This window comes from Notolepis coatsorum, assembly GCF_963971535.1.
Source record: "Notolepis coatsorum genome assembly, chromosome: 1".
In the NCBI taxonomy this organism is placed as follows: Eukaryota; Metazoa; Chordata; class Actinopteri; order Aulopiformes; family Paralepididae; genus Notolepis; species Notolepis coatsorum.
In genome coordinates, this window is record NC_140165.1 from 176,884,174 (window position 1) to 176,911,172 (window position 26,999).

Below are 26,999 nucleotides of genomic sequence, written 5' to 3' on the forward strand. Positions count from 1 at the left end.
CATATCCAAATTTAGGCTCCGCCTCTAATGTTACGGCAAGCGGGCGTTTCCAAAACTCGCCTCGAGCTTTCTCATTGGAGACACTTGTTTTTAGCTCTCCATTGGCTAAATCACTACAGTGACGTTTTTGAACTGATTAGGTCACAAAGTGGATTCAAACGGTCTCTCTTTGATCAAATTGTCCCTTTGTTTCAAAATAGACTGCTGCCCCCCCCTTAGGGCTTTGTCTGACGCCTTACAAGGCAGTTTCTTTAGTATCTTTGTATTCAATCTGTTCTGACCAGATGGTTCTAGAGCACTGGGTTGTAAAATCACCCATTTGTTGATTTTCCCAGGAAGATCAAACGGTCACTATCTCTCACTTAATCAGCGCCCGCCTGTTTCCTCTTCCTCTGAGGAAGTCTGAGACAGACAGCTGCGGTATCAAATGAGCGATGTGTCTTTTGTTTCTTGTGTTATAAAGATAGAGGAGCGGGGGAGAGATCTTGTGATGTATTTTACCTCTTGTTGTTTTGCCATTCTGTAATCGTTGATTGTTGTACAATAATAATATATACACAGTTTGCTTTGGTGGAAATCTACCACACTTGGTATCTGATTCTAGGGACATGAATCTCAGGGAATGTATTCCCAGTGTCAGAAATACTGTGGGATAGATCCACAAAGAATGGATTGCACGGTGCAAGTTGCACCCTTACTTACAATTCATTATGAATTGAAAATGGGGGACCCTGATGTAAACAAGACTAAAGTCTTTCTCTGGTCTGCATCCCCTTAACAATTGTGTGTATTGAGCCGTACTGTATTGTACCCATTCTGCAATATTTTGATAACATTTTCATTCAATCAATCTGCGCGGTGATTGATTGAATGAAAATTTTATTTTGAGTAAATTGTAATGAACCAAATGAGAATATCAATAATTTTTTTTTAATCTTTGACTGTGAATAACACCATGCTCAAATTGACCAGACCTGAAAAATCTAAACAAATTAATAGATGGAAGATGATTAAACAGAAGGTTTTGTAGATACAGTACTGAATTCTGCCATCCGGACACATGCAATTTGAAATATGATTATAGAATATAGAATATCAGGCATAAAATGGTTATGCGATTAAAATCCGATTAATTAGATTAATTAATTACAAATCCTGTAATTAATTAGATTAATTTTTTTAATCGCCTGACAGCACTATATATTATATATATATAACCTGACATTCAATGACCTGAGCCTAAGGCTCAAATCGTTAGGTTATGACTATAACCAAGTTCTGTTAATTAGGGGTGACGCTTGGCATCACACTGCACTATCTCGGGTACGTGCACGCGCACTGAATAAATTCCACAAATGTACCTTTAATACCAGTATTAGTCTGACCACACCCCTCATCAGCTTACCTTCATAAGCAGGTGTGTGGTCACCTGCTCTCCTCCTTCCCAAGCTTTCACCACAAGGTGAGGTCAAGGGCTGCAGCGGCCGTCTGATGCCAAGCGTCATCCCTAATTAACAGAACTTGGTTATAGTCATAACCTAACGTTCTGTTCCATTAGGGGCTCTGCTTGGCATCACACTGCACAAATGGAGGCCAAGCGGAGCCGCTGGCTGACAAATACACCCCGCTGAAGGCCCCCCACAACCAACAGAACAGGGAGGGCCGAGCCCCCCCGACCCCCCCTAATGGAGGGCACCCTCCCTATTAGAGGTTTACCGAGAGGGCGACGGACCCGACCGCGCGAAGAGGCACTCAAGCAACTCAACGCACAGGGTGAGCAGACCGTGGCTTGACCCCACGACTACACCCACGCACAACCCGCATGCCACCCGGGAACGAACGTAGGAAACAACCTCGTTACTGCCCCCAGAATCACGGGATCAAGGGCAAACCCAACCCCGTGGCAAGGCCGTAGCAGCGGAGCGCGAAGGAAGACCCAGACCCACCAAAAGGACTGGACTCCCTGGAATGGGGGCCCGGAGAAGTCCATGATGCCAGCATCAAGACCCCACCAGGTGGGCACCTAGTGACCCCGCCCCCCACATCGCCAGCGTATTCGGACAAAGGCCCCTCAGCCGAGCGGGCCCTGTCCTCCCCAACAGTACACCGCCTGGAACACAGGCCCTGTAACAGGCAGACAGCATGGTCGTAACACACAAGAGTTAACCAACGGAAGCAGGCAGTGCACCGGGAAAAAAGACCAGGCAACAGGCTGTCAACCCAAGCCTGGAGACTGCAGACGAGACAGGCGCCAGAAAGGACAGCTGAACACAGCCGCCCTGGCGGAAGGGGCGTATGCTGGCGTTGTCGCATAACCAAGCCTCCACAGAGAAGGCTGATACGATCGGCAGACGTCATGAACGTGCAGGGGCACCCTCAACCGGAGAAACCGGGAGTTGACACTGCAGCAACACACCAGAGAACCAACCACCCAGGCATTACCCTATGCAATGGTTGGTCCCATAACCCCTCAGGAAAGAAACCCCAAAAACACACCTGCGGCACTGCCGCAGCCCGCGTTCTGGTTTCCAACAGGGCTATCCCGGGCCTACGGGTCAACGAAACATTACCCCGGACCGGGCCCGGTGATACGGGGAGCACAGGGTCCCCCGAGGAGGCTAAAACCACCCCAACAGGCCCCTCTGCGCCAAGCGCAAGAGAAGAGCGTAAAAAATGGAAGACCAGCCCCAACACCCCGCACTCGGTATTCCCAGGAGGTCACCCAACCAAGTACCAACCAAGACCAACCTGCACAGCGGCCGAGATCCGACGAGATCGGGCGCGTACAGGTTGGCACGGCCGTAAGCCATTACGACAGTGCAGAATACAACGCACCCAACAAGGGTTCCATAACGCTCAACCCTGTGACACCCGGACCGACCTAGCATTTTTTCCCCCCGAAAAAAAACCCAAGTCCCTCAGGGTACCAGAACAGCAGATCTGCATCCCCGGCGGACAACGGGTGTAACTGATCTGGACCAGCGCGACCAGAACCAGTCCCGTGCCCTAATCACGCCGACCTGCCAACCCCAGGAGAAGGGGCAGATATGCGTGTTGATCCCAACATAAAAAGAAGGCGCCACCCAGACGTTTCGGTACGAACCGCACCCGGTGGCCCACCCCTAGGGCGTGAGACCCTTCCCCATATGTCCAGACCCATTCCGTTAACATCCCCTGACATGAACGGGAACCCATCGACAACCACACAGGGTGTCGGAAGAGGAAAAACCCCCATCCCAATTGCTTCATAAAAACGCTGTTTCAACCCCAAGCAATCAAGGCGCGCCAGTCAGCCAATGCCCCAAAAGAACATCCTGAGCTAGCACTATGTGTGCGTTTTGACATACCCACATCAACAATAGGCCGTTTAGACCACCTTATTGAATCCCCAAGACGCCCAGGGGAACGACAAGAGGGGCGAGATGCAATCAACTCCATGAATGAATGAATGAAAAACTTTACCCAACAGACTGCAGAAAGGGTACAACCCAGTACGGCAATACACACAATTGGTTAAGGGGAGGCAGTCCTGAGAAAGACGTTAGTCTTGTTTCCATCAGGGACCCTCATTTCCAATCCATATAGACACATCCAACTCTTTATAAAAATAAAGAAAAAGCATCACCCGTATGACCCAACTGCACAGCTGGGAGTAAAAAACCTGTTTTCACATGATTTTAATCCAGTCACTCTTTTTAATCAGAGTGTAAGACCAGACCCTCCCAGAAACACCTTCCCACATGAGTTCATAGTCATGAAAAAGATATGCCAACTGTGAGTCACGTGACCGACCGACTCAAGTTGACACATAAATCGGGCGCAGCAGAACTGTGAGCCCTACGCCCTAAAACTCGACACCTTTAAGACACCAACTCATGGAAGGCGTCGCCATAGCAACACCGCTACAACGGGTAATAGGAGTCGGTAGAATAACCCTCCCCCCCCCCCCCCCCCCCCCCCCGCCAAGACGTCCCACCGGCTTGGCCCTGACTGGCTCAGCAGAAGAGATCAAAAATCCCCTAAACCAATCAAGTGGGAAAAGGAGGGGTTTATTCGACACCCCTTCCCGAAAAAACACCCTTCATCCCTACACACAGAAAAACAACCGTAGCCATCTTGAAAAACCTCCGGTAGAAAGCAATGCATAGCAAAAGCTAATACAATGCCTGCTACCCACAAAAATGTGAACAGGTTTTACAACAAAACACAAGTCGCCTGTGCGTGAATCCTACACCCGTTGACTATGTCGTACATAGGAAAAAAGGCTGATCGAGAGTAAACGGCTAGGCCGTGAAATGTGTGTGTACGAGTATTACTGCAACTAAACAACACAGCATTGTGAGACACATATACTTAGTTCAAGTAATGGAATAACACCAGTTTCTACCTGCATGTGGAGCATCAAGCTAATAGAACCTATTACCGAGTGTACGTTGCAGACCTTGCTTAACCTCGTAACACAACACGACTCATCCCACAACGTAAAAGGGCAGATTCATATATACACAACCCCACCATATGAATTGTTTGAAGAAACACACAGTTTCACATCGGGGAACTTTTTTATTAAACTAAATAAAGTGTTTTAAGGCACAAAATCATAGAGGGGCCGGGGAGGGTGTAGAGGAGAGGGAACACAGAGGGGAAAAAGTCACTCAACGGCGTCTGCCACCTCGCGCCGCTCAAGTCTTGCCACCCCGAGGAGCCCCGGAGGGACGGTAGGTTACAGTCTGCTGGACACGACATTCCCTACCGTCTCCTCCGGTCGTGGATGGGCCGGCGGTGGCAGAAGCGCCGTTTCGTCCCCTGGCCCTCTTGGCAGGGCCAGCAGCGGCGGCGGAGGCAGTGGTAGCGGCGACGGAGACAGCTCGACGTCGCGGAAGCCTTCTGACTCCACCGGCAAGGACGGGAGGTGGAAAATGGGGTTGGAGAATGGACCTCTCCTCTGCCATCTCTCTGCATGTTGAGGTCATCAACCGCAGGGCCTTCCCGAATAGGCCAGCGTCGGAGAGGGCGGCCGTCAGAACAGGAGCTCTCTTCTTCTCTGGCACACGGGCCTGCTCCAGCCAAAGGTGACGCTGGCCCAGGGTGGCCAGGGCGCGCACTTTCCCCATGGCTATGGCCAGCACCTGGGAAAGGTGCAGGACAGCTCCCGCAGCCTGGGTGATCTGATCGCATTTCACCTCGTTCAGATCCGTGCCGCACGTCATTATCCCCGATACAAATCTAGCCAGGTGGGCGATGTTAGACGCCGCAGCTAGCGATTGTGTACCAGCGATGAATGACTGGTCACCCCAATAAGCCAATCGCCTAGCCGATTTCCCCTGGAGGACCGGCTTGCATAGGGGTTCCCACACCATATCCGGACAGAGGAGCGCGGCCATCGGACTGTCAAGCCGAGGCACGCCCTCCCCCATACCTTTGACCAACCCCGACACCCGCGTAACTGGTACGTAGGCGGGAGTTAGTCCCATGATGTTGGACACCGCCTGACCCCGATGAACATAGGCCCCCATCGATGGGAAAAATGGGTAGACAACGTCCACCCCTCTCACTGGGGGACGCTGCCAGGGATGGCCTATGAGGTCATCAGGGACAGGTGCAGGCAATGGCAGCGGCAGCGGCACGCCGTTTGCGGCGGCGGCTACCGCCATGAGCTCGGGAAACAAGGCCCGCAGTTCCCCCTGCGAACCTTCCTCCACCGACCCCGCATCCCTCACATACAGCAGGCTGCGACTGGTCAAGGAGCCACAGTCTGATGTGGCCGACAGTAGGGCATCCTGCTGATGAGGCCAAGGTGGTTCCTCGACATCCTCGAACAGGGCGCCCCATGGAGCCATTTCCCCCCCCTCCGGGGTCTCCTGAGGAGGGATACTCTCCTCCACGGGGCCCTCATACAAAAACCCGTCCGCCTCGTCCATGAAGTCCTCAGTCTCCATTGGAAATCCAGAGCCGGACGCATCTTCGCTGGTCTCCAGCAGTTCCCCAAACCCAGGCCGTTCGCGCCTGCATGCTACCATCTTGCGACGTGAACGGGCAGACGCGAAAAGTTTGCGTCGCAAATCCTCTGGCTCCAAGACAACCCCCCGTTCACCAACGGGCGATTCCCCAGAACCAGAGGAACCAGAGTCGAGATCAGGCCATCGCCGGAGCGACGGCACCGAACCCTCGGCTCTTCGGTGAGGCAAACTATCCACCGGCAGTCTCCCGGGCTGGGTCGGCAACCACGAAAGTGGCAACAGCCCAGCACCGAGGCGCACGACGGAGGCGGGAATGGAGAACCGCTGGTGAAGAGTAGGTCTAGCGGGTCTACTCTCCGCGGAATACATTATGACCCAACTTTTTCTTGTACAACAGATGTGAGAGAAGAAAAAATTAAGCACAATGTAAACCCGTCACAACTCTTTTCAACTAACAACACGTCAAGTGGGGTACTACCGAGGCACTTCCTTGTGGTGAAAGCGAGAAGGAGGAGAGCAGGTGACCACACACCTGCTTATGAAGGTAAGCTGATGAGGGGTGTGGTCAGACTAATACTGGTATTAAAGGTACATTTGTGGAATTTATTCAGTGCGCGTGCACGTACGCGAGATAGTGCAGTGTGATGCCAAGCAGAGCCCCTAATGGAACAGAACTGGACAAACCCAGTCTAAACAAAATAACAAGACCTAGAAACACAACAAAACAGATCAACCGAAGGTATTACTAGTGAAAACAAACGTGAACATTGGCCCTAATATGAGCCAACCATAAGGGAAAAATGTGCTATTATTATATAATAACTCAACGCCATCCCTGTAACTAACTACTTCTGAATCGCCGTATCGCCGTATCTGCGTAAATAACGTCTGTATCAGAACCTAAATCACCGCCAACAGTAACACTTGTAACCACATTAAGCATTTATATAAATACAAGTGTAATAAACAAATGAGCATGTGCCCAAAACCTCCGGTTACCACAGTGCGTCGCTCCTGTAGGATCAGCTTTTAGCGTCCCACTCCCGACACTCAAATACAAATGGATATAAAAAATTAAAGCATACAAGAAGTTAGTTAAGGCAGGACCCGATCACAGCTACATTGTGCAAACAGATGTTATTTAAACAGCAACAATAAAAAAAAATATGTAAACATTAACGGGTCTCGAATGTCCCGATAAGGGCGATAGATATAGCATGCTAGTTAGCCCGAGGCTAGCGCGTCAGCTAGTGATGAATCCAGCTAGCCCGCTAGCATCCATTATGTACATTGTCCAGCTAGCTCGCTAGCATTCATAGAGGCGACACACATGTACGACCACGAGGTCAGCATTAGCAAGTAACAGAAGTCATTAGGATGCCCCGCTAGTTTGGATGTGCAAGGGCTAGTTAGCCTGTTTGGGCATGATATTAGACATTTGTGATTATTCAGCCATATCAATGTATTAGGCCCACATCGTCACGTCACTCACCCGACACAGAACCCTTGAGAGTCCAAGGGCCTGTTTGAACCTGTCGGCGGAGAACAAAGGGATTTAGAATGTCTCAGAAATGCTCAGGAAGTCGCGCTTTTCAGAAATCGGTAAAAATAGAAAAATGACATTTTCTAGTGCTTTGAGATGTAATATATATGTCTCCTTACTTGCTAAACGTAATACGACTTGTAAATATGTTTAATTCTTGCTAAATTGTATAGTTCTAAATTATCCCTGTATTCCCCGAAACTACAACGCGTCACGTACATGCACGCGCGCACACACAAACAGCGCATAGGTGTTAATCACTGAGTGATCTAATATGCATATTCTTCAACGCGAGAGGGGGGGGGGGTTGTGTTTCTCACTGTCTGTCGTTGATAATATAATCTGAAGAGGTCCTGCATTATTATTATTATCATTCTCGAGAATACACGGGACCCGACGGAACGTTAATTTATGTATTAAAAGTAGTCTAACATGCTTTTCATCCTCGCCCGTGTATATACCCACGTCGCGCTAAAACAACATAACTACTGTATGGCAGAGACAGAGTGCGTGTGTGTACGAGTTATGAGTTATCTCGCAGTTCATTCAAGCGCGCATTACGGTGATGACAGCTCTCTAGAGTAGAAAGGTGCGCTCACAGGGGCGTAGCTGGAGATTCTGGGCCCCATGAAAGAATCAATTTGTGGGCCCCCAATCTATTAAAAAATGTGGGGCCCCCAATCTATAAAAAAATTTGGGGCATTTGCTGGGCCCTTGGAATCATCCTAACCCCCCCCCCCCCCCCCCCCCACGTTTCAACTAGAAAGGTAGGCTCAGTAGAGCCCAAATCTCTACCAGACGGGAGCTTTCTCTCTCTCTCTCCCTCTCTCTCTCTCTCTGTCTGTCTGTCTGTCTGTCTGTCTGTCTGTCTGTCTGTCTGTCTGTCTGTCTGTCTGTCTGTCTGTCTGTCTGTCTGTCTGTCTGTCTGTCTGTCTGTCTGTCTGTCTGTCTGTCTGTCTGTCTGTCTGTCTGAGAACCCAGGTTGCTTTCTAACCTATACTAAAGACATGCCTGTGAAGTGTCATCAATCACTATGGCAAGCGCACATCCGTGGACATGTACACACACACACACACACACACACACACACACACACACACACACACACACACACACACACACACACACACACACACACACACACACACACACACACACACACACACACACACACACACACACACACACACACACACACACACACACACACACACACACACACACACACACACACAAAAAAAGCTTCGAAGGCTTATGGCGGCACACGATGTGATATTTCTCTGAATCCATCCATGTGGTACTGATACAATAGTGCATATTCAGAGAGAGATATAGGGAGAGGGAGAGAGAGCAAGACACACACACACTCTCTCTCTCTCTCTCTCTCTCTCTCTCTCTCTCTCTCTCTCTCTCTCTCTCTCTCTCTCTCTCTCAATTCAAATGACAAGTGCTCTCTCTCTCTCTCTCTCTCTCTCTCTCTCTCTCTCTCTCTCTCTCTCTCTCTCTCATCATATTGAATTTTCAATTGCAAATCTATCACTTATAGTGAAATACCAGAGCCGATGACCCACCTGGTCTTCCAGCAGACGTAGCTGAGCTGTGTGGCGTCACAGTTGTACAGGTGCCAGTGGACAACCTACCCACGGCACCAGTGGACAATCTACCCACTGCACCAGTGGACCATCTACCCACGGCTTTCTTTCTTTCTTTCTTTCTTTCTTTCTTTCTTTCTTTCTTTCTTTCTTTCTTTCTTTCTTTCTTTCTTTCTTTCTTTCTATTATATTACTATACTATTATATATCTATCTAAATATCTAAACCTCTGTCTATCTAGTGTGTGTGTATGCATGGCATCAAATCAAAGTGTGTGTTGCTGTAGGCCTGCCTGTATTGATCAGTCACACTATACCCCCATTCAGCTGTAATTGTTCCCTGCTGGGCCTTTGTTTCATGGTGTGAATTGGTCTAGTGACATTGACATTGACATCACATTGCATTCTGGGAAGGAGTGTAGTTCCCTTATCATTAGCTGAATTCACTGAATTCTCTTCAGAGGCTCCTGCTGCAAATTGGTAATGACTGTACCAGAATGTTTGATAGGACATTGATTGAAAACTATCGGCTCAAATTTTACAATTGATGGCTTACTTTGAAGGTATGAATCTGTAATTTTATATTATGTAACAAAAAAAAGGGGGGAAATTCTCAGGAGGAGGAGCTATTGAGGTTAGACTCCTAAGGCTACCCCCCCGAGATATTCCTCCGCTTTAGCCATCGACCAAATAGATCGACGTTCATCGCCCTTAAGCAGCACAGATAATCTTGCGGGGAAGAGCAGCGTAGGCCTCAGGCCCAATTTCCATAGCCTGGCCATGACCACTTTGTATTCGCCTCTCTGTGCTTGAACCTCCGGCGTAAAGTCTTCGAAAATGGCCACTTTGTGATCGCCGAGACTGAGTTCACCTCTCCTGGCACGGGCTGACTGCATGATGAGCTCCCTCTGTTGTAGCTTAACAATGATGGGCCTCGGCCCCTTGTTCCCTCCAGGACATGGCCTTGCCCGCTCTGTAAGCCGACTCGCACATGGGTGGGCTGGGGAGGACATCCTCCCCCAGGATCTTTTGCAACAACTCTGGTATGGTCTCCGAGGGACGACCTCCCTCACGGACCTCCGGGACACCAACAATCCTGATGTTGTAATGCCTCTCCCGGGACTGCATCTCAACAATTACCGTCTGTAGTTTGGAAACGTCAGCCTGCCTAGCCAACAGGGAGCTCTCCAGACACGCCATCCTCTCGCCCTGTTGCGAGGCCTCTGCCGTTAGCGAAGCTAGTTCATTAACATTAGCCGTGGAGGTAGCGAGTAGTGACTCCATCTTCTCTCTCAACGGGTCGACCGCCAACCTAATTTCCTCCGTCACTGCCCGATGAAGAGTATCATAAAATTCCACCTGTGCCTTTTTTTGCGCGTCAGTGAAGCGTACTTCAAAGTCTGCATGGAGTTTGGTCATGACCGAGAGAACAGCTTCACTTATTTCACTGATTTCGGGTGAAGGCGAGGATGGTTTCGGTGAAAGTTTGCCGGCTGGTGTACTCATGGCTCGGGTCTCCATTAACACAGCAAAAAGTTGAAAAAAGTTGACGAAAGTATAGTTGACACTCGACGAATCAACAAGAAAATCAATAACAAATAAAAATTAAATAAAGCCTAACGGGGTGAAAAGTGTATTTTAGCACGTTAGTAGGGAGCTCTCGTGAAACACGTCCTATTCCATGAGTGCCTGGCTCCGCCCCCCCTCTATTCATCATATCTATGTCTGTCACTATAGCCAATTGAAATGCTAGAAATGGTCACGTGCAGGGCCGCCTGGGAGAAATGCGAGGCCCTGTGCGAGATTTAAACGCGAGCCCCCCCCCCCCCCCCCCCCCCCCCTAAAGGTAAATTAAAAAAAAATTATATTAATTAATTTATTTTTTTTTATTTTTTATACAGTCAACATATTCTTAAATAATAGCGCTGCCCGAGGCTGGGCATGATACAGTCAACATATAGCAAGAGAGAGAGAGAGCGAGAGAGCGAGAGAGAGCTCCCGTTCTACAGTCAATATACAGTGTTATCGCTGCACAGACCCGGCAATGCCCCTGACCAGAGGAGAGAGAAATATAATATAGTTAGTAAAAGCACTATATAAGCTCAGAACACAGCTCAGAACACAACACAGCTTAGAACACAGCTCAGAACACAGAACACATCTCAGAACACACCACAGAACACAGCTCAGAACACAGCTCAGAACACAGAACACATCTCAGAACACAGCACAGAACACAGCTCAGAACACATCTCAGAACACAGCTCAGAACACAGAACACATGCAGAACACAGCACAGAACACAGCTCAGCACACAGCTCAGAACACAGGACACCTCAGAACACAGAACACATGCAGAACACAGCTCAGCACACAGCTCAGAACACAGCTCAGAACACAGAACACAGCTCAGCACACAGCTCAGAACACAGCTCTGTTACGTTCTGGACACCGACCTCGGTCGGTGACCACCCACATTCCTGGCATATGTCACTGGGCTTGTCACCTGTCATTTCCCTGTCAATTAGTGCTGTCACTTAGGGGTGGTTCCTGATTGGGGGAACTAAGGCTCTCATTGACTCAGGGGCGGCGGGCAATTTTATTCACGTGGGATTGGTGAAGGAGTGGGGAACCCCAGTGGAGGATTTAGGGGTTCCCTTACCAGTTTATGCCCTGGACGGTCGACCTCTGGGCAGTGGGAGCGTCACCCAGCGCACAGTTCCCTTACACATCCGGGTGGAGGGTGGGGAGTGGGAATGGGTTACTTTTTTTGTCATCTTTTCCCCCTATTCTGTCATGGTGTTGGGTCATCCCTGGTTGTCGTCATGTGTTTGTGTCATTAATTGGAGCACGGGCGAACTCTCAACGGCGGCCAACGTCAAGTCGATCGTCAGCGGGAGTTTGCCCAAACCCTTGTCTCCCCCCCCCTCTTCTCTTTTGTCTCCTCCCTCTTTCTCCAGGATGGTGGGGAGCGTGGCAGATTCTGATCTACTCTCTAATCCCGATTTAATAGGGGTGCCTGAGATCTATTGGGACCTGGCGGACGTTTTTAGCAAGACGCGTGCTAAAGCACTTCCGCCTCATAGATCATACGACTGTCCCATTAATCTTCTACCCGGTACCTCCCCGCCTCGCGGGCGAATGTTCTCTCTCTCACGCCCCGAAACCTTGGCCATGAACACCTACATAGAGGAGGCATTGCTTGCGGGGCACATACGCCCTTCCACTTCCCCTGCCGGCGCTGGCTTCTTCTTTGTTGATAAAAAGGATGGGGATCAGCGCCCATGCATTGATTATAGGGGATTGAATGACGTTTCCATCAAGAACCGATATCCTTTACCCCTCATGGACACGGCCTTTGAGTGCTTACAGGGGGCACAGGTCTTTTCTAAACTTGACTTACGTAATGCATACAACCTGGTCAGGATTAGAGAGGGAGACGAGTGGAAGACTGCATTTAACACACCCAATGGGCACTATGAGTATTTGGTCATGCCTTTTGGTTTGGCTAATGCTCCGGCAGTCCAACCAAGCCCTGGTTAACGACGTGCTGCGAGACTTGATTGGGGTGTCGGTGTTTGTCTACTTAGATGATATCCTGATTTTTTCTCGCGATATGGTGCAACACCAAATGCACGTTCGGGAGGTGCTAGACCGTCTCCTCAAGCATCAACTATTCGTTAAGGCTGAGAAGTGTGTGTTTCACACGGACACCGTGTCCTTCCTGGGCTTTGTGTTGACGAAGGGCGATCTGCGCATGGATCCAGCCAAGGTGAGTGCAGTTTTGGACTGGCCACGGCCTTCGTCGCTCAAGGGGTTACAACGGTTTTTGGGCTTTGCAAATTTTTACAGGCGCTTTATTCGCAATTTATAGCGCCTTAGCCAATCCCTTAACAGCTCTCACTAAGGCCTCTCTCCCTGGCTTTGAATGGTCGCCTAGGGCTGAGTCGGCCTTCTGCGATCTTAAACGTCGTTTTACATCCGCTCCTGTATTGATCCGCCATGACGCGGAGGTTCCGTTCATTGTGGAGGTGGATGCCTCTGACGTCGCGGTGGGGGGGGTGCTCTCTCAGAGATGCTTAAAGGATGGGAAAGTGCACCCGTGTGCTTTTTTTTTCGCCGTCTGTCACCAGCCGAGCGTAATTACGACGTGGGTAATCGGGAGTTATTGGCGATCAAATTGGCACTGGAGGAGTGGAGACATTGGTTAGAGGGGGCGGCACATCCTTTCATTATTTGGACTGATCATAAGAACTTGGCTTACATCCAAGGGGCTAAACGCCTTAACGCTCGCCAGGCCAGGTGGACGTTGTTCTTCACACGATTTCGATATACCATCTCCTATAGACCCGGCTCCAAGAATATCAAACCTGACGCATTGTCGCGCCAGTTTGATCTTCCTGGTCGGGAGGAGCAGCCCCATCCCATTATTCCACCGGCCTTGATTTTGGCACCCGTGTCTTGGGGCATAGAGAAGGTGGTAAGGTCGGCGCTAACGCGGGAGCCCGATCCTGGTGGGGGTCCTCCGGGACGGTCGTATGTTCCCAAGGTGGCGCGCTCACGCTTGCTACAGTGGGCACATGCGTCATCCCTCACCAGCCACCCAGGGGCAACCAGGACCCTGGAATTTATCCGTAGGAGGTTCTGGTGGCCGACAGTGGAGGGGGATACGCGTTCCTTTGTGGCGGCCTGTCCGGTGTGCGCACGTAGTAAGACCTCTCGACGGGCACCAGCGGGTCTCCTCCGACCACTTCCTATTCCTAAACGACCCTGGTCACACATATCTCTGGACTTTATTTCTGGTCTTCCCCTTTCGGACGGATTCACCACCATCTTGGTGGTGGTGGATCGGTTCTCTAAGGCGGCTCACTTTGTCCCTCTCCCCAAGCTTCCTTCGGCCCGGGAGACTGCTGATTTAATTATACAGCATGTCTTTCGGGTCCACGGGCTGCCAGTAGATATCGTGTCGGACCGGGGTCCTCAGTTCGCCTCCAGGTTCTGGAAGGCGTTTGCCGCCGGCCTCGGCGCCTCTGTCAGTCTGTCGTCTGGGTTCCATCCACAGTCGAACGGGCAGACGGAGAGGGTCAACCAGGATTTGGAGGGGGTCTTGAGATGTTACGTTGCCGGTAGTCCGGCAACGTGGAGTAGGAGGTTGGCTTGGGCTGAGTACGCGCATAATACCCTTCTCTCCTCTTCTACCGGTATGTCTCCCTTTCAGTGCCAGTATGGTTTTCAACCTCCTCTGTTTCCCGAGCAGGAGCAGGAGGCAGAGGTGCCCTCGGCCCAGGCACATGTGGCTCGCTGTCGCAGGACGTGGAAACAGGTTCGGAAGGCGCTACAGAAGGTTTCGGTTAGTACCCAACGGCAGGCTAACCGTAAGCGTCGTCCGGCTCCAGTTTACCGTCCAGGGCAGCGGGTTTGGCTTTCCACCCGGGATCTCCCTCTCCGGGTGGAATCCAAGAAGCTGGCTCCTCGCTTTATAGGACCATTTAAAGTGATTCATCGGGTTAATCCAGTGGCTTACAAGCTACGACTTCCGAGCTCTATGAGGGTTCATCCGACGTTTCATGTGTCCCTGTTGAAGCCATTCCTCTCATCGCCCTTGGCCCCGCCACTGCCTGTGGTTCCTCCGCCCCGGTTTATTGGCGGTCAACCCATTTACACGGTGCGGAGGATACTGGGTTGTAGGCGGAGGGGTAGGGGGTTTCAGTTCTTGGTGGATTGGGAGGGGTACGGGATAGAAGAGCGTTCTTGGGTGCCTCAAAGGGATATTTTAGATCCCAGCCTGATCGTTGATTTCCGGCGGCTGAATCCCGAGGCTCCTAGGTGAACGTCTGGTGCCGTTCGTCGGGGGAGGGTACTGTTACGTTCTGGACACCGACCTCGGTCGGTGACCACCCACATTCCTGGCATATGTCACTGGGCTTGTCACCTGTCATTTCCCTGTCAATTAGTGCTGTCACTTAGGGGTGGTTCCTGATTGGCTGTCACAGGGGTGTGTGTGGAATGTTGGTATTTGGTGTCTATGTAACATACCTCTCTTCTGCTTGTCCATTGTCAGGTCTTCACTAATTGCGTTCGGGGATAACGCGGACGGTTCTACTCTGGACCTCCAATAAGCTCCCATTTACCTTATTTTCCACTTGTGCTATTAGCACTTGTTCTCTCTTAGAATTTACTCTGTGTTCTTACTATTAAAGTCGAACCTGTTCAAGAGTAAACACTCTCTGTCTCTGTGATTGCCTTCACCCATTGGAATTCACCTACCTGCATTCTGACAAGCTCAGAACACAGAACACAGCTCAGAACACATCTCAGAACACAGCTCAGAACAGAGAACACATGCAGAACACAGCTCAGCACACAGCTCAGAACACAGGACTAGGTACAGACTCAGCGAGCACAGCCTAGCCATCGAGAAAGGCCGCCATAGGCAGACCTGGCTCCCAAGCGAAGACAGACTATGCACCCACTGCACACAAGATGAGGTGGAAACCGAGCTCCACTTCTTAACAACCTGCCCACTATACCAAGACATCAGAGACATATACTTCCCACAAATTGCAAACACCCAAAGAGACTTTGAAAACATGGACAATAACTCAAAACTCCCATACCTACTGGGAGAAATACAAGAATGTGCAAACACAGCAGCCAGATTTGTGAGCTGCTGTGACAAGAAAAGGACATCCAACGGAATACAACCACCATAAAGACTGTACAAGAAATTCCTTCTGTAATGTACTGATTTCTTTTGTTTTATCTGTTTGATTGTTTTGTTTTGTTTGGCTTTGGCAATGTAAACGTATGTTTCCCATGTCAATAAAGCCCATTTGAATTGAATTGAGAGAGAGAGAGAGAGAGAGAGAGAGAGAGAGAGAGAGAGAGAGAGAGAGAGAGAGAGAGAGAGAGAGAGAGGAGAGAGAGAGAGAGAGAGGGAGAGGGCAAGAGAGAGAGAGAGAGAGAGAGAGAGAGAGAGAGAGAGAGAGAGAGAGAGAGGTGAAAATGTGACAAGGATAATAACAGGTATTGGAGGTGAACTGAATCCATCATTTGTGACGTGCGTTTGTTTTCCCCTCTCTCACCTGGTGATGATGGCCAGGTGGGGTGGAGCCATGCAGGCCGCCATGAAGAGGACCACGTTCTCGTGCCTCGTCTGTCTGTAGTTCATCACCTCCTTCTTAAGGCGCTCCCATAGTCCAGCAGACTGTACACAGAGCAGACTCCGCGGAGGTCCGCGCGGACTCTTTGAGCCTTCATAGTCGAGCGGACCTCCGTGGACCAATTTCCTAGATGTCACGCGCCAGTTTACACAATTGTCCCCACGCTGTTCAACTTCTGTCATGTTGTCGTCATTCGATGTCAAAATAAAGAGTATGTTATCTCCGTTTCCAATATTTCGATAATAAAACGGGCAGTTTTACGCACTTGAATAACAGGTGTTACAAAGGGTCAGATTAAACCGAATATATGTATTTATTGATTGATATATATTGCATAATATTTGTATATCGTTTGATATCCCTTGTGTATTCTTTGTACATATACACGGAATATCCCTTTAACCTAGTAGCCTACAGACCATAATATTTCGTTCTCTTATTGGATGGCGTGCCACCAGCGCCAGTGTCTTACCCCCAGAGTCGAGTTCAAAGCTACCGTCAAGACATGTCTGTACATGCCCGGTTCTGCCCAGGACTACGAGACAGGAATAAGGCTGGTACTAGTTTATTCCCTGTACATATAAATATGGCGCAGGTGAATACAGAAGTAGTTCAGTCCGCAGTCCGTTCAGTTCAGTCTTAGTAACAAGTGAAGCCTCACCCACTATGCAACGTGCGGTGAAGTAGGGCTCGTATTGCCCCAAGATAGAGTCTTGTTTTATCCTAATACGTTTGTTCAACGTATCGTTCGCTCCTTACTAGTAAGCCTTCATCACGAGTCAAAGACCAAGTGAAGTGAGAAATTGTGCGTCTAAATAGAGCACTTATAGCCGCGTGCGAATAGGATAGTGGAGTATCAGAGCTTGGTTGAGTAACGTCAAGTTCAACTTGGTTGGTGTGGAGTACCGCGCACCGGAGGATCTGCACCGGGGAATGCAGAGCCCCTTTCCGGCTGGAGTATTATTATTATTGCTTTGTACCAGGCTGGTGGAGAGGATAAGAATCGTCTACACCCACTGCTGTGGGACCTGCCCGTGAGGACATCACTCGAGCCCGTCTCTATTGGAGAGGCTGACCGGCTTCCACCTGTGCGGCGCGCACACTGGGATTACAGCTGCCTTTCGTCTGCCGAGCAGGGAGTAATATACCGCCTCCCAGAGCAGAAGCCTATATTGAGTCCCCACTGGAACCAGACTTTGCATTAGAGCATTTGCTCCCCCTGCTGGCTTACAACCGGTAGGAACCCCCCTACCAGTATCCCCTAGATATAATTCCTAATATTCAAGTTGTATTATTATCTCATGCGTAATATGAGAATGGACATTCATTATTGATTTGCCTACGCACATTCCTTTGCCTTACAAGTGCATTCAATTAAAGTATATTATGTATTCTTGCTGCTAATAAATACTTAAAGACAACTTTGTGTAGAACCGATTCATTGTGGGGAAGTGTTCTCATCATATACTCGTGTACGGTATGGCCAGTATAATGTACATAAGACGGTAGTGGTTTAATGATACCATACTTGATTAATACAGTCAGGGAATTGTACACCTCAGTTACAATTGGTCCTTCGAGCCGGAGAAGAATTAGCGTAATATTAATATAATATTAATATTAACATGGCCGATGATGAACACTCCACAAACGGTTCTCCTAAGCTAGATCGCCCGCAGCGCAGACGGCAGCCACCTCCCTATCTAGAGGCATACACTGTCAGTCCAATACCTAGCTTTAAAGGGAAGTTAAATACGGATAAAGTAACTAAAGCGGATAGTAAAATTATGTCCAACCCTACCGACCAGGCTACCCCGCCAGTAGAGACCCTAGTGGGTTCTAACGTAACTGACCAAGCTCACGGGGGGGACCAGGAGGGACATGACATGACTTTACCCCCCGACCCACCACAAGAAGAGACGCGCACCCAGGAGATGGATCTCCTCGGTACGCGACAGGAGAACGGATCTCCAACGAGTACTGCCGGGAGCCGATCGCCTCGACCGGCGTCTTCCCCCAGCGAGGCGGACAAGATGCTGGCGCAGGCACTCATCGCCACCCTGGCAGCCTCCACCGAACGCGATCGACTTCAAGCGCAACAGACGCGCGAGCGCGAACATTTTGCAGCCGAGCGAGAGCGCTTCCAGGCGCAACAAAGGAGTGAAGACGACCGCATAAGACTGGAGACCAGACGCCTCCAGACAGAAGAGAACATTGAGAGAAGCCGCGCCGATGCGCAGCACGCCGCAGCCAATGCGCAGCGCGACGCCGCCAATGCCCAGCGCGAAGCAGCGCGCGACGCCGCCCATGCCCAGCGCGAGACAGAGCGCGACCGGCTGCAGGCGCAGCTGATGGACAAATTGATTACCATGGCGACACCCCCTCACTCCGCACGGAGCTCCCGGAGATCGTCACGACAAGGGTCTAGGACACATTCCCCTACCCGACCAAGCGACCCGGGACCCCGCCAACAGGAGGATCCTGTCCACGTCTCCGAACCCCCTCCCCGGCCGGTCCATACGAGACCCAGCAACCGGGAAGAACCGGACCACGCCGAGAGACTGAACAGAAGACTCCAGGTCCTAGCAGAGGGAGAGGAGGAGGAAGAGGAGGAATGTCAAGCCGACCAGCAGCAACGTACGCTGGACCAGGAGGCCCAGTACAGCCCCGACCAGCAGCAACGTACTCTGGACCAGAAGGCCCAGTACAGCCCAGAAGTCAGCCCCGAGGCCCTGCGCTACAAACCCCCGACTCAACTCACGGGTGAGTTTGACGCACCGCCAGCCCCGAGGAACAGCACCTGGGTACCCGGCCCTTGGTACCCACCAAGTACCAGCCCAAGACAACACGTAAGAGGAGACTCGCCTAGGAGGCCTCTCCCCCAACGCTCACCGATGTGCCAGTCATCCATGGCATCGTACCTTGGCACACTGACGTTCCCGGACTTCACACACGAGAACAGAGCACAGTACACAGAGCTACGAATGTGCCTAGAGACTATGCTGTCCGACGTACCAGATGAACCATACAAGTATGCTATCCTACTCAAGCACCTGAAGGTGCCCAGAGCGCACAATATAGCGCTGGCATATTCCAGCTCTACTACCCCATACACCGCGGCTCTAGTAGCCCTCGACCAACGTTATGGACGCATATGGGACTACGTGATACAGGAGATAAGAGACATTGACCGTCTCCCCCCAGCCAGAGACAACAGAGCATTAGATGACCTCGCTATCAAGGTACAGTCCCTGGTAGGGATGCTGGGGTCCCAAAAGGAAAAAGGGATCTATGAACTGTACGCTAACTCTAATGTAGAGAGGATACTAGAGAAGCTCCCTCCCGCCCGACAAGAGCGCTTTCGGCGGCAGAGAGACCACCGCGACCCCAACGGTCCAGAGGCATCCCTCCTAGACCTATCTGAATTCCTCGCCAGGGAGGTCAGTAGCCTACGACTCGACACGTTCGTATGGAGTGGACCAAGCCCAAGACTCGGACCTCGGGGATCAACAGATAACCGCCGGTTGGTGACCGTTATGCACCAAGCCGAATCAGTACCGCAGCACAAGAACCACCACACCCCCTCGACGAAAGAGGACCAGTGGAAGATTGAGTGCCAGTACTGTGAGGGAGAACATCGGCTGTACCAATGCGACACTTTCGGGAAGCTGACCACGGACGAGGTGAGTCAGTGGATCAAGGACCACCGCCGCTGCTTCCGCTGCGCGCGCAGCCACCTAGCAGCTGAGTGCCGCTTGAAGAAGAAGTGCAGCAGGTGCGGTGGCACCCACTTGGAGGTCCTGCATGACATCAACAGGCGTCAGCCAGGACAACAGAGTGGGCCCGTCGCGGTAATGTACCATGCCGAGGCGGTGGCACCAGCACCAAAGTTCCACCAGACCGCTCCCTGGTGTCCCGACTGCTACAGCAGACACTGGGAGTCACGGTGCGACTCGCACCATATAGATTCTGTGTCACCACAGACAGGTGACAACCCCCCCGAGACAGGAGTGCTCCACATAGACCCCAAGCAGAGCGGGACCCCCCGAGTGCTCCTCAAAGTGGTCAGAGTGCTCCTGAGCTACAAGGACAAGGTCCTGGACACTTACGCCGTCCTGGACGATGGGTCTGAAAAGACTCTCCTCCTCGCTTCCGCAGCAGCCCAGTTGGGCCTGCGGGGTGTCAAAGATACCATGACCATACGCACCATCAGAAGGGACCAGAAGACCATAAAAGGTGAAAGGGTCTCCTTCAAGATAGCAGCGGTGGACCAGCCCGAGAAGCAGTATAGTATAACCAACGTCTTCACCAGCCACGACATAGGCTTGTCTCAGTACACCTACCCCATCCCACAGCTGATGGCCAAGTATGTGCATCTACGTCAACTACCTATACCGCTTATCGACGGCGCCACACCGACCCTGCTCATCGGCTCCGACCACGCGGACCTCATTCTCCCAATTGAGGCGGCCCACATCGGACCCAAAGGATGCCCAGTCGCGGTTCAGACCCGACTGGGATGGACGCTCCAGGGCCCCCTCTACGGACTTGACAGTCAACCCACGTCTACACGCTGCCTACACACAAAGGCGAGCGACACCGGCCACTCCCTCGTACAGCAGAGGCTATTGACATTAAGCGAGAGGCCCGTGAGAGAACCGTGGGCACCAGAGGGAGTTCGGAACTCCACCCCCCTCAGCTGCGCTTCAGACGTAGCTGACCTCGAACCCAGCACCCCAAGCGACTCCTTGACGGGGCGGCCGGGACCGGCCCCTCCTCAGACGGGGTACAGAGCAAACAAGAGAAACAGACGGAGGAGGAGGAGGCACAGCCAAGCACAGATCAAAGCAGTCTCAGGCCCGCTTCCTCCTAAGCCCCCCTTCATCCCGTCCAGTCGTCATGACCATAGACCAGTCACTACCCCGAGCTGCGTGGCCGGCCGGCCGCGTAAGCAAAGTGACCACTGGTGCCGACGGAAAGGTCAGAGTGGCAGAATTGCTCGTCCAAGGGCGGACCTACAACCGACCCGTGGCGAGGCTGATAGAGTCGCCAAGGCTCCCCGACTCGCTTAATGACGACCATGACCACTGACTTTGTGAACTGCCTACCCTCACAACGGACATTGAGTAGTGGACAGTGCGGTTAATCTGTCTCTGCTTAGCTAATTAGGTGGGACTAATTAGGAGGCGGCTGTTACAAAGGGTCAGATTAAACCGAATATATGTATTTATTGATTGATATATATTGCATAATATTTGTATATCGTTTGATATCCCTTGTGTATTCTTTGTACATATACACGGAATATCCCTTTAACCTAGTAGCCTACAGACCATAATATTTCGTTCTCTTATTGGATGGCGTGCCACCAGCGCCAGTGTCTTACCCCCAGAGTCGAGTTCAAAGCTACCGTCAAGACATGTCTGTACATGCCCGGTTCTGCCCAGGACTACGAGACAGGAATAAGGCTGGTACTAGTTTATTCCCCGTACATATAAATATGGCGCAGGTGAATACAGAAGTAGTTCAGTCCGCAGTCCGTTCAGTTCAGTCTTAGTAACAAGTGAAGCCTCACCCACTATGCAACGTGCGGTGAAGTAGGGCTCGTATTGCCCCAAGATAGAGTCTTGTTTTATCCTAATACGTTTGTTCAACGTATCGTTCGCTCCTTACTAGTAAGCCTTCATCACGAGTCAAAGACCAAGTGAAGTGAGCAATTGTGCGTCTAAATAGAGCACTTATAGCCGCGTGCGAATAGGATAGTGGAGTATCAGAGCTTGGTTGAGTAACGTCAAGTTCAACTTGGTTGGTGTGGAGTACCGCGCACCGGAGGATCTGCACCGGGGAATGCAGAGCCCCTTTCCGGCTGGAGTATTATTATTATTGCTTTGTACCAGGCTGGTGGAGAGGATAAGAATCGTCTACACCCACTGCTGTGGGACCTGCCCATGAGGACATCACTCGAGCCCGTCTCTATTGGAGAGGCTGACCGGCTTCCACCTGTGCGGCGCGCACACTGGGATTACAGCTGCCTTTCGTCTGCCGAGCAGGGAGTAATATACCGCCTCCCAGAGCAGGAGCCTATATTGAGTCCCCGCTGGAACCAGACTTTGCATTAGAGCATTTGCTCCCCCTGCTGGCTTACAACCGGTAGGAACCCCCCTACCAGTATCCCCTAGATATAATTCCTAATATTCAAGTTGTATTATTATCTCATGCGTAATATGAGAATGGACATTCATTATTGATTTGCCTACGCACATTCCTTTGCCTTACAAGTGCATTCAATTAAAGTATATTATGTATTCTTGCTGCTAATAAATACTTAAAGACAACTTTGTGTAGAACCGATTCATTGTGGGGAAGTGTTCTCATCATATACTCGTGTACGGTATGGCCAGTATAATGTACATAAGACGGTAGTGGTTTAATGATACCATACTTGATTAATACAGTCAGGGAATTGTACCCCTCAGTTACAACAGGTATATAGGCAGCGAGATGCAATGTACCGTATAGGCTTGAGGTGGACAGCGCGTGGTGCTGAAAAGACACACATTGCATGAAATATAAGCACCAGTTTTATTTCAAAATATTGGAAACGGAGATAACATTCTATGTTATCTCCGTTTCCAATATTTCGAAATAAAACTGGCAATTTTACACACTTCATTTAGAAAAGCCATTCAAACATCTCTCTTGGCACGGAGCGAGTGTTCAGAGTAAAATGCAGATCGGCGTCACATTAAATGCAGTTCGATGTCAACCAAAACGCTGAGCAGCGTTTTTTGTGACACCAAGTCAGCGACGCGGATGTCCGCGCGTCAGAAAATTGGAGCTTCGCACCTGTGGGTCTGCTGTCCGCTGAGATCAAAGCTCAAGAGTCCGCGCGGACCTCCGCGGAGTCTGCTCTGTGTACAGTCTGCTGGACTATGGGAGCGCCTTTAAAAAGCTTCAGGTGGTCCTGGTTGTTGCCATGCCTAGTTAGCTAGCATTAGCTAACGCTAGTTAGCCTTTAGCTAAGCTACTAGCCGACATGGCTAGCCCGACTGAACCACACGTTAGCACTCGATAGCTAGCATTAGCTAACGCTAGTTAGCCTTTAGCTAAGCTACTAGCCGACATGGCTATCCCGACTGAACCACACGTTAGCACTCGATATTATAACGTAGCTAAAGCTAAATAGCTGTCCCTGCCTTTAGCTAAGCCGACATGGCTAGCCTGACTGAACTTTCTAACATGCAACAACTTTCATCTTCAGTCCATCTGCCAAACGACCGTCCTCTTCATCTTGGCTGGCATAACCTCCAATGCTGCACGCACGAAATAGTCAGACGCAGCTGACGCACGCCGGCCGACTGTACACATGTAACCCCTCCCTTCGTTGAAACCAATAGTATATCTGCTGCAGAGCCTCAGAGCTCCAATAGTGTATCTGCAGAGCCGCAGAGCCAGGAACAAGTCAGACACATTCTACAAACGTGTCTAATGTGAAATATATAAGCATATAAGCAAAACTAGATTTTAGGTCTGTGATGAAAAAGGGCCTCGCGGGAAGGGGGGCCTCGCAAAAAAAAATAAAAAAAAAATAAAAGATATTTATTTTTTATTCTTTTTGTGCAAGGCCCCCCTTCCCGCGAGGCCCTGTGCGACCCCTGAGGCGGCCCTGGTCACGTGGACTGGGAGAACCAATGGAATTTCACTTTCACTTCCGCATTTGGGATGCGATCATGCGAGCGACTAATGTTTGCAAAAATGTGTTAAAAAAACAAAACAAACGTCTTTGGATAGCTTCTTTGCAACGGGGAAATACCAACTGAGGAGCCAGAAGAGGAGCCTACGACCTCCAAGACACATAAAGCTTCTTTTAATAAACAGGAGTCATACTTAAAATACGGGTTTATCGCAACAGGTGACTCTCGTGTGTTGACATGGCAACACGAGGCAATGAAGCAACTGTGTTCAAGTTGGCAGAAGATAAAGTAGTTGCATTCAACGCGAGTGGACATTTGACATGTTTCAAACATTAGCAGGGATTTTGGAGGACCGAAACAGAAACAATAATAAGCCCAGGGCAGGGCTGCATTATGGTGAGTTGTGTTTTAATAATAATAATACATTCGATTTATAATACATCCGCTGCGGTGCTGCAAATCAAATGCCCACCCTACTGATCTGTTCATGTGTTATAATAATAATAATACATTCGATTTATAATGCGAGCACCTGCATTAAAATCAAATGACTGATCTGTTCATGTGTTATGCACCCGAGAGGCACTTTATAATAGAAAAAAGACAGTGCAAACATGTATATGTCGCTTACAGTTTATTATGCCTATGCAGCTCGTTTATTTTGACAGAGTTAAAAAAAATTCACTATCATTATATTAAATTAGCCATTGTTTTTGGTGCTGGCCCGCCATTCAATGGCTTGGGGAAAATTTGGCCCGTGAGCAAACCTAATTGCAGACCCCTGCTCTAGAGTCTAGAGGACTATGAATGCCAATTTCATGGGCAGTACAATTAATGAATTAATTTGAATCATCCTGTGTTGGTCCATTTGAATCATCCTGTGTTGGTCCTCAACATGACTCATCCTTGAATCTAGTTATTCAATGTATGCACATACAGAACAGGTATGTGGCATTTCACATACAGTTAAAGAATGACATAGGAGTATAGCCATGCATAAGACTCCCATGGCCAATGTGGTTGTTGTGTTTGTTGATGATTGTCTGTTCTTTCATGTTCTGCATGAATGTTTTTTAAATAAATGCCCAGTCACGTGCTTTGTCGCCACCTGTCAATCTGTTCTGTTATTAGCCTACACCAGGGGTCAGCAACCTTTTTGACATGAAGTGCCAGTTTGAAATATAGTGTGCCATATCAACAATATTCCATGCATTGTAATTATTTTTTCTCATAATCAGGTATTTTTTATGATAATTTTTACATTATTACATCATTATTGTTATTATTAACAATATTATTATGATGGTTGTATCAACCCTAAATCTGAGTTGGGGGGGGGGGAATGCAATGCAGACAAACAGCTGCATACAGTGCGACCATTTCACTCACATTTGCCCATTCATTTTTGGACACATCCAAAATGCCACGTGGGCTGCCTCACCCATCGGTGTGTGTACTGTACGTGTTCTGTACTGTACGTTAAACAAGACGAAAGTCTTTCTCTGGTCTGCATCCCCTTAACAATTGTATGTATTGAGCTGTACTGTCCTGTACCCATTCTGCAATCTGTTAATAAAGTTTTCAATCAATCAATGCTGTGTCATAGCTCCACCTACAGGCCTAATGGAGAACACCACAATGTGTGAATGAATGGGTGAATGTGAGGTATAACGTGTAAAGAAGTTTCGATTGATCGCAAGACTACACTGTAAAAAAAAAACAATAAGTTACTAGAACTTAAAAAGATTGAGTTCAGTTACTGTGCATTAAGGTTTTCAGTTTTCAATCCATAATAAGTTAACAGAAAAATAAGTACACAACCACATTATTTCAACCTAATAAAACTATGTTTATTGTCATTGTTTTAAAAACACAAGTTGACTTGGTAATACTCACATTTTGAGTAAAAAGAATGTTAAATGCAATGTTAAAATGAAATAGAAAAATAAAGAATACAATTTGTTGATTAATCCAACTGGTCACAATGGTGACCGTAATAATGATTTTGTTATAAGGCTCTGAAAATGTATCGAATGATGTATCAATGTATTTCCAGCTAAATTGAAATAATAAAGGGTCTCAATTAAATATGTGTAGTGTCACATGACCAGAACACAGCTCAGAACACAGCTTAGAACACAGAACACAGCTCAGAACACAGAACACAGCTCAGTCGTCGCAAGGTTTAACTGAGGCTAATGTTAACATGATGGCACACCAGTGCATGTGAGCGGATCGGAGCGTGAGCGGCGCGGGGCGCGGAGCGGCCGGTTTTGACGTGAGCGAGGAGTGGGTTTTAAAATGAGTTGGCGCGACGTCCGGAGCGAGAGTTCTCCTCCGCTCCAATCCACTCCAGGCCGCTCACAGTGGTTTAACACTGTTGATGTAATATACATGCAGTACAATGCCAAAGCAACAGATGGCGATGTACAAACATGAAGGCCATTTTCAACCAATGAGAAGGGTGAACCTGTGATATCCGGTTCAGGCTTCACTCCTCCTCCTTCACTCACTCCTGTTAGAAAAAGTATCGACGCCATTGTTGTTGTCGTTAGCTTACATGCTAACGTTAATGGCAGCGACCATAGCATTGTGGCTCGGCTAGCCTATCATCGCTTAATAGAGCTAGTGAATGGATAAACAATGTTATTTAACATTGCAGAATGGGTACAATTACAATGCGGCTCAATACAAACAATTGTTAAGGGGCCCAGGGGGTGTAGACTGTTGTAGTTTGAGCTAATTTACACCATGCTCAAAAAAAAAATAAAAAACTGCAGAGCGATCTGGCGCGGGGAGCGGGGAGCGCTCGATTCAAGGTGAGCGGGGAGCGAGCGGAGAGACTTGGGGGCGGGGTCAACATGAGCGATTAGCGGAGCGGACCAAGCTTTAAAGAGCGAAGAGCGGATTTCTCGGCCGCGCCGATCCGCTCACGTGGCCTGTGGCACACACACACAAAGCACACCCTCCTCCTCCAATCCCTCCACCCGAGCAAGGCCAGAGAGAGAGAGAGAGGAGAGAGAGAGGAGAGAGAGAGACGTTCAAGTT